The 9,460-nt window shown below is 43.3% G+C and overlaps 1 long non-coding RNA gene across 1 annotated transcript in view; it reads left to right on the top strand.

Moving 5' to 3' along the window:
* Window positions 1–914: 914 nt before the first annotated feature.
* Window positions 915–9,460, top strand: part of LOC140206312 (uncharacterized) — an 88,891-nt gene continuing 80,345 nt past the window's right edge. Inside the window, exon 1 of the long non-coding RNA XR_011888112.1 lies at window positions 915–1,162. This is a non-coding gene — a long non-coding RNA (uncharacterized lncRNA). The remainder of the gene's footprint in view (window positions 1,163–9,460) is intronic.

Below are 9,460 nucleotides of genomic sequence, written 5' to 3'. Positions count from 1 at the left end.
AACTCAGAATGTTTACTGACACAAAAGCATGTCTTAAATACCAGCCGAGCTTCTTAAGTGGCTTTTGTGCTATATTATTGATAGAATTTGCTTTGATGTTTAGAAGCATGTTTAAGGACAATTAGTTTGTATCCTTTATGCCTTCTCCAGGGGGTTGGCGGCGGGGGGGGGAGATACTAACCTGGGTATTCCCTTTATTTCATGTCACTGACGGATCTTTAAAAAACATGAATTTGACAGGCCTTCTAAAGACCATTTACTTTTGCTGGACTTCAATCTTTCTTGCCAATTTCTACCCAAAGTCAAACTGTAATGTTAATGTACATCTTGTGTATATTAATTTGGAGATGGGTGGAGGGAGAAAGGGTGGTGCTAAGGAAATGGACCACATTTTTCAGCTGCTTTCAGGATTTATACTTCTATACTGGATTAACTGAAATATTTATTGAGAAAGCAGGGAAATTGCTTCACATGTTAGTATCAAGTTACAGTCATAGCAGTTTCCATTTTATATTAGAGTTTGCTGTATTACTGAAAGGGGATTAAATTAATAACAAACAATGGCTCAGAACAAGCATTTATGTGGCAACATGCATGATTTTATTATTGCAAATTTGAACAATATTGCCTGAAGTCATTTTTGATGAGAAGGGCTAAGGTAACGCTGTCTGAATTAAAAAGGCTTTGTGATTTTGTTTTTGACAGTTTCAGTCACGTTCCAAAGCATATTCCAAATTGGAAAGATTGAAATATGGAGTCATGGGAAAACTAGTAACAGATTCCATGCATGATCAAGGGATTTGGAGTTAAACTGGAGTTTAGATTGGCTTTGGTTTTCAAGGGTGTTGGGCAATAGCTGTTTTTTTATGAAAGGGGGACGAACGTGTTATCTTTGAAATGTAGAGAGATGAGAGTTGAATAGAGAGATCAATTTGCTATCATCATCCAGGCTCAGTTTGGAATAATATGCAATTTTGCCAAACAATAATAAGGCCTGATATCACTTCATGTTATCCAATTGGATCTGATGATGGTTGGCTGAGCGATTTCTTTGCCAGATATGTTCCTGAAAGTACTAAAGGTCTGCACTCCAGAAACAATGTCTCCAGCTATTTTCTTCTGCTACACCGGCATCTACTCTGCTATATGGAAAATTGTTCAGGTATGTTCTGTTCACAAAATATGGAGCAAATCCTATTTACCAAATACTGCATCTAGATTCTACAGATAATTACCCTACTGTCTCTGATTGGTAAGTGAGTTGCGAGTATCTAAGGACAACAAAACTATAGGAGAATGAGAAAAGAGATTAAAATCAATAGTGGTTGCTCAGTGCAGAAACTGAGGGAGCAAAGCAGAGATGGCATTTAGAAGAAAACTTAATGGGGGGCACCTAAGCATTTATAAGGAAAGTTTAGGTCTGGAGAAAGGTGAGCATGGACTAGAGGGAAAAGAGGGACCAAAAGATGATTTTGTTCTGAAGGTCATTGTTCCTTTATGTTGGAAATTATAGTGACACTCCAGAAAGGAAGAAAGGAGATAAATTTCTGTCAAACACAAAAAGTCAAGAGTTTAAACACAAGAGATTCTGTAGAGGCTGGAAACCTTGAGCACCACAAAATGCTGGAGGAACTCAGCAAGTCAGGCAGTATCTATGGAGGGGAATAAACAGTGGATGTATTGGGCCAAGACCCTTCATCAGAAAAATCAGAAGTTTTCCCCTAAATGAAGGGTGTGAATAAGTATGAACTTCATCATGACTGAACAGAGAAAACATGGAAAGGAACATTAATAGTAAAGCGCTTTTTGATAATGCAAATGATAGTGGTAGAATGAATAGTGGAACTAGGGGAAAATGTTTTGCTCTCAGTTAAGCTAGTAAGAGGGAAAATTGCCATTATTGGACTTTATAATGATATAAAAGCAAATAAAGACTTTTTACGGGTCTCTCATTGAGTACTAAGTGCCACACAGTGCCGTGGGAATTCTAGTCTCACACAGTGACAGAAAAGAAGGGCGTCTGAGAAATTGTGATAGTCTATGTAAAAGCTACAGCACAAATGCTTTCCTTTTGGAGCCTGACATCCAAGTGAACCTTTCTTATCTATTTTCCTTCCTTTCCTTCAAAAAATTATCAGGCACTCTGGCATATCACATTTCTGCTATCATAGTCATTGATGTGCAATAACAGATAAGGTGAGCATTTGCTCTTTATCTCAAGAAAATGAAGCTGAGGTTTAAACTAGCCATGATCTAACATTACCGTAACAGGCTTAAGAACCTGAAAGCATACACCTATCCTTAATGCTTTAATATTATTAAACTTTAATTACTGTTTGTATGGTTTAAACTTTTACAAAGTTGATTTTTCACCAGTTTTGTCAATCATAAAGTTAACTGTAAAGTAAGAAATAGGAATAGATTTAGATTCACCCACAGCCTTTAAAATATTATGTAGCTACCTTAAGGGGAGAAACATATTAGTGGAAAACAAATAAACATTATTGATTACTGAGATCTGCAGTATAAAAATGCAAACCTCCCAAGTGAAGGTTTCCCTTTGATTCGGTATTCAGACACGGTGCAATGAAGCCTGAGGTAATGTTGAAATGGGGCCAAAGTTATAAAATATAACGGTTTATTTTCCAGCTCTTTTGCACTGCTGCTCTTACAAAGAGAAATAGAAGATGGGGTCATTTAACTATTCAATTATTCCTTAAGAAAATCTACTTTAAGAAAAGCATTTGAATATAAATAATATCTCAGATGATACTGGGCGATGGTCCTTTAGGATTATTCTTTCCCACCCTGCTCTTCTGCAATTTTCCTTACCTCTCCATTCACTGTTCTAGGCTAAGGCAGTCTCCTAAAAATTAAATCATCTATTGGTTGCTCTTCCTTTTATTAATTCAAGGGATATGAATTCCTTAGGTTGAACAAATGTTTAACTGGCAATCCATAGTGGTCCTTGAGAAGGTGATGATAACCTGTGTCCCTGATCCACTGCAGACCTTGTGGTGTGAGTACACATACAACACTAATAGGGAAGGAGTTCCAGGAGTTTGACCTAGCACCAGCGAGAAACGACTATACTGTATATTCTCAAGTCACAGTGGTGTGTGGTTAGGAGGGCAATGTCCAGGTGGTGGTGCTCCTATGCTTCCATTGCCTTTGTCTTTCTAGCAGGTAGAGGTTGTGGGTTTGGGAATCTGCTATGTAAGAAGTTTGGTAAGTTGAACCAATGCACCTAATAGATGGTCCGAACTGTTGCAACTGTGCATCAGAGGTGGAGCGAGAGAATGATTTTGGATGGGTTGCCCATCAAGCTGGCTGCTGTGTCCCATATGGGTCCAAGTTTCTTGAGTGCTGTTGAAGCTGCACTCAATCAAGAAGGTGAAGGGCATTCCATTACACAACTGACGTGAGTCTTGTAAATCAAGCAACACACAAAAAAAATGCTGGTGGATGCAGCAGGCCAGGCAGCATCTCTAGGAAGAGGTACAGTCGATGTTTTGGGCTGGGACCCTTCATCAGGACTAACTGAAAGGAGAGATAGTAAGAAATTTGAAAGTGGGAGAGGGAGGGGGAGATCCGAAATGATAGGAGAAGACAGGAGGGGAGGGGGTGGATCTAAGAGCTGGAGAAGGGAGAGGATCTTGCTTTCTCTGGTGGACAGAGCGTAGGTGTTCAGCCAAATGGTCTCCCAGCCTGCATCGGGTCTCGCCAATATATAGAAGGCCATACTGGGAGCACCGGATGCAGTATGTCCCCCCAGCCGACTCGCAGGTGAAGTGTCGCCTCACTGGAAGGACTGTCTGGGGCCCTGAATGGTGGTGAGGGAAGAAGTGTAAGGGTATGTGTAGCACTTGTTCTGCTTACAAGGATAAGTGCCGGGAGAGAGATCGGTGGAAAGGGATGGGGGGGACGAACGGACAAGGGAGTCGCGTAGGGAGCGATCCCTGCGAAAAGCAGAAAGGGAGGGAGGGAAAGATGTGTTTGGTGGTGGGATCCCGTTGGAAGTGGCGGAACTTACGGAGAATTATATGTTGGACCCAGAGGCTGGTGGGATGGTAGATTGGGACAAGGGAATCCCTATTCCTAGTGGGGTGGTGGGAGGATGGGGTGAGAACAGATGTGCGTGAAATGGGAGAGATGCATTTGAGAGCAGAGTTGATGGTGGAGGAAGGGGAGCCATATATCCAACCTCATAGTTCCCTCACCCTGCACTTCCTGTTTCTTGGTAGTTAATAGAGCAGTGAAAGAAGTGCATGGAGTAAAGCCAGATCTAACATATAGAGAGGCTTTGAGGAAAGAGAAGCAGAATAAATGGTGTAAAGACGGTAAGGTAGAAGGGCTGAAATGTGTGTACCTCAATGCAAGAAGCATCAGGAACAAAGGTGATGAACTGAGAGCTTGGATACATACATGGAATTATGATGTAGTGGCCATTACAGAGACTTGGCTGGCACCAGGGCAGGAATGTATTCTCAATATTCCTGGATTTCAGTGCTTTAAAAGGGACAGAGAGGGAAGAAAAAGGGGAGGAGGGGTGGCATTACTGGTCAGGGATACTGTTACAGCTACAGAAAGGGTGGGTAATGTAGCAGGATCCTCTTTTGAGTCAATATGGGTGGAAGTCAGGAACAGGAAGGGAGCAGTTACTCTATTGGGGGTATTCTATAGGCCCCCTGGTAGCAGCAGAGATACAGAGGAGCAGATTGGGAGGCAGATTTTGGAAAGGTGCACAAAAAAACAGGGTTGTTATCATGGGTAACTTTAATTTCCCTAATATTGATTAGCACCTGATTAGTTCCAAGGGATTAGATGGGGCAGAGTTTGTTACGTGTGTCCAGGACGGATTCCTGTCACAGTATGTGGACAGGCCGACCAGGGGGAATGCCATACTAGATCTAATACTAGGTAATGAACCGGGTCAGGTCACAGATCTCTTAGTGGGTGAGCATCTGGAGGACAGTGACCACCGCTCCCTGGCCTTTAGCATTATCATGGAAAAGGATAATCAGAGAGGACAGGAAAATATTTAATTGGGGAAAAGTAAATTATGAGGCTATAAGGGTGTGAATTGGGATGATGTTTTTGCTGGGAAATGTACTATGGACATGTGGTCGATGTTTAGAGATCTCTTGCGGGATGTTAGGGATAAATTTGTCCCAGTGAGGAAGATGAAGATTGGTAGGGTGAAGGAACCATGGGTGACAAGTGAGGTGGAAAATCTAGTCAGGTGGAAGAAGGCAGCATACATGAGGTTTAGGAAGCAAGAATCAGATGGGTCTATTGAGGAATATAGGGAAGCAAGAAAGCAGCTTAAGAAGGGGCTGAGAAGAGCAAGAAGGGGGCATGAGAAGGCCTTGGCAGGTAGGGTAAAGGAAAACTCCAAGGCATTCTTCAATTATGTGAAGAAAAAAAGGATGACAGGAGTGAAGGTAGGACCGATTAGAGATAAAGGTGGGAAGATGTGCCTAGAGGCTGTGGAAGTGAGCGAGGTCCTCAGTGAATACTTCTCTTCAGTATTCACTAATGAGAGGGAACTTGATGATGGTGAGGACAATATGAGTGAGGTTGATGTTCTGGAGCACGTTGATATTAAGGGAGAGGAGTTGTTGGAGTTGTTAAAATACATTAGGACAGATAAGTCCCCAGGGCCTGATGGAATATTCCCCAGGCTGCTCCACGAGGTGAGAGAAGAGATTGCTGAGCCTCTGGCTAGGATCTTTATGTCCTCGTTGTCCACAGGAATGGTACCGGAGGATTGGAGGGAGGCGAATGTTGTCCCCTTGTTCAAAAAAGGTAGTAGGGATAGTCCGGGTAATTATAGACCAGTGAGCCTTATGTCTGTGGTGGGAAAGCTGTTGGAAAAGATTCTTAGAGATAGGATCTATAGGCATTTAGAGAATCATGGTCTGATCAGGGACAGTCAGCATGGCTTTGTGAAGGGCAGATCGTGTCTAACAAGCCTGATAGAGTTCTTTGAGGAGGTGACCAGGCATATAGATGAGGGTAGTGCAGTGGATGTGATCTATATGGATTTTAGTAAGGCATTTGACAAGGTTCCACACGGTAGGCTTATTCAGAAAGTTATAAGGCATGGGATCCAGGGAAGTTTGGCCAGGTGGATTCAGAATTGGCTTGCCTGCAGAAGGCAGAGAGTGGTGGTGGAGGGAGTACATTCAGATTGGAGGATTGTGACTAGTGGTGTCCCACAAGGATCTGTTCTGGGACCTCTACTTTTTGTGATTTTTATTAACGACCTGGATGTGGGGGTAGAAGGGTGGGTTGGCAAGTTTGCAGACGACACAAAGGTTGGTGGTGTTGTAGATAGTGTAGAGGATTGTCAAAGATTGCAGAGAGACATTGATAGGATGCAGAAGTGGGCTGAGAAGCAGCAGATGGAGTTCAACCCGGAGAAGTGTGAGGTAGTACACTTTGGAAGGACAAACTCCAAGGCAGAGTACAAAGTAAGTGGCAGGATACTTGGTAGTGTGGAGGAGCAGAGGGATCTCAGGGTACATGTCCACAGATCCCTGAAAGTTGCCTCACAGGTGGATAGGGTAGTTAAGAAAGCTTATGGGGTGTTAGCTTTCATAAGTCGAGGGATAAAGTTTAAGAGTCGCGATGTAATGATGCAGATCTATAAAACTCTGGTTAGGCCACACTTGGAGTACTGTGTCCAGTTCTGGTCACCTCACTATAGGAAAGATGTGGAAGCATTGGAAAGGATACAGAGGAGATTTACCAGGATGCTGCCTGGATTAGAAAGTATGCATTATGATCAGAGATTAAGGGAGCTAGGGCTTTACTCTTTGGAGAGAAGGAGGATGAGAGGAGACATGGTAGAGTTGTACAAGATAATAAGAGGAATAGACAATAGACAATAGGTGCAGAGGTAGACCATTCAGCCCTTCGAGCCTGCACCGCCATTCTGAGATCATGGCTGATTATCTACTATCAATACCCGGTTCCTGCCTTGTCCCCATAACCCTTGATTCCCCTATCCATAAGATACCTATCTAGCTCCTTCTTGAAAGCATCCAGAGAATTGGCCTCCACTGCCTTCTGAGGCAGCGCGTTCCACACCTCCACAACTCTCTGGGAGAAGAAGTTCCTCCTCAACTCTGTCCTAAATGACCCACCCCTTATTCTTAAACCATGCCCTCTGGTACTGGGCTCTCCCAGCATCTGGAACATATTTCCTGCCTCTATCTTGTCCAATCCTTTAATAATCTTATATGTCTCAATCAGATCCCCCCTCAATCTCCTTAATTCCAACAGATACAAGCCCAGTCTCTCTAACCTCTCTGCGTAAGACAGTCTGGACATCCCAGGAATTAACCTAGTGAACCTACGCTGCACCTCCTCCACAGCCAGGATGTCCTTCCTTAACCCTGGAGACCAAAACTGCACACAAATACTCCAGGTGTGGTCTCACCAGGGCCCTGTACAAATGCAAAAGGATTTCCTTGCTCTTGTACTCAATTCCCTTTGTAATAAAGGCCAACATTCCATTAGCCTTCTTCACTGCCTGCTGCACTTGCTCATTCACCTTCAGAGACTGATGAACAGATACTCCTAGATCTCTTTGTATTTCTCCCTTACCTAACTCCACGCTGTTCAGATAATAATCTGCCTTCCTGTTCTTGCTCCCAAAGTGAATAACCTCACACTTAATCACATTAAGCGCCATCCGCCAAGTTTCTGCCCACTCACCCAGCCTATCCAAGTCACCTTGAATTCTCCTAACATCCTTATCACATGTCACACTGCCACCCAGCTTAGTATCATCAGCAAACTTGCTGATGTTATTCACAATACCTTCCTCTAAATCATTGACGTAAATCGTAAACAGCTGTGGTCCCAATACCGAGCCCTGTGGCACCCCACTAGTCACCACCTGCCATTCCGAGAAACACCCATTCACTGCCACCCTTTGCTTTCTATCTGCCAACCAGTTTTCTATCCATGTCAATATCCTCCCCTCAATGCCATGAGCTCTGATTTTACCCACACTCTTCTATGTGGTACCTTATCAAATGCCTTCTGAAAGTCAAGGTACACCACATCCACTGGATCTCCCGTGCCTATCTTCCTGGTTACATCCTTGAAAAACTCCAATAGATTAGTCAAGCCTGATTTGCCCTTGGTAAATCCATGCTGGCTCGGCCCAATCCTATCACTGCTATCAAGATATGCCGCTATTTCATCCTTAATAATGGACTCTAGCGTCTTCCCCACTACTGATGTTAGGCTAACAGGGCAATAGTTCTCTGTTTTCTCCCTCTCTCCTTTCTTAAAAAGTGGGATAACATTAGCCATTTGCCAATCCTCAGGAACTGATCCTGAATCTAAGGAACATTGGAAAATGATCACCAATGCATCCGCAATTTCCAGAACCACCTCCTTTAGTACCCTAGGATGCAGACCTTCTGGACCTGGGGATTTGTTAGCCTTCAGTCCCATCAGTCTACTCATCACCGTTTCCTTCCTAATGTCAATCTGTTTCAGTTCCTCTGTTACCCTATGTGCTTGGCCCATCCATACATCTGGGAGATTGCTTGTGTCTTCCCTAGTGAAGACAGATCCAAAGTACTTATTAAATTCATCTGCCATTTCTCTGTTTCCCATAACAATTTCTCCCAATTCATTCTTCAAGGGCCCAACATTGTTCTTAACTATCTTCCTTCTCTTCACATACCTAAAAAACTTTTGCTATCCTCCTTTATATTCCTAGCTAGCTTGCGTTCATACCTCATTTTTTCTCCCCGTATTGCCTTTTTAGTTAAGTTCTGTTGCTCCTTAAAAATTTCCCAATCATCCATCTTCCCACTCACCTTAGCTCTGTTATACTTCTTTTTTAATGCTATGCTATCTCTGACTTCCTTTGTCAACCACTGTGGCCACATTCCCCCCTTTGAATCCTTCCTTCTCCGGGGGATGAACTGATTTTGCATCTTGTGCATTATTCCCAAGAATACCTGCCATTGCTGTTCCACTGTCTTTTCTGCTAGGATATCCGACCAGTCAACTTTGGCCAGCTCCTCCCTCATAGTCTCCTTTGTTCAACTGCAATACTGACACTTCTGATCTGCCCTTATCCCTCTCAACTTGCATATAAAACCTTATCATATTATGGTCACTACCTCCTAATGGCTCCTTTACTTCAAGATCACTTATCAAATCCATTCAATAGATAGAGTGGATAGCCAGCGCCTCTTCCCCAGGGCACCACTGCTCAATACAAGAGGACATGGCTTTAAGGTAAGCGGCGGGAAGTTCAAGGGGGTTATGAGAGGAAAGATTTTTACTCAGAGAATGGTTGGTGTGTGGAATGCACTGCCTGAGTCAGTGGTGGAGGCAGATACACTAGTGAAGTTTAAGAGACTACTAGATAGGTATATGGAGGAATTTAAGGTGGGGCTTATATGGGAGACAAGGTTTGAGGGTC

The sequence above is a fragment of the Mobula birostris genome, chromosome 12, assembly GCF_030028105.1.
Source record: "Mobula birostris isolate sMobBir1 chromosome 12, sMobBir1.hap1, whole genome shotgun sequence".
In the NCBI taxonomy this organism is placed as follows: domain Eukaryota; kingdom Metazoa; phylum Chordata; class Chondrichthyes; order Myliobatiformes; family Myliobatidae; genus Mobula; species Mobula birostris.
Note: the sequence above shows the minus strand (reverse complement) of the source record. Positions and strands in the feature narration are given on the sequence as shown.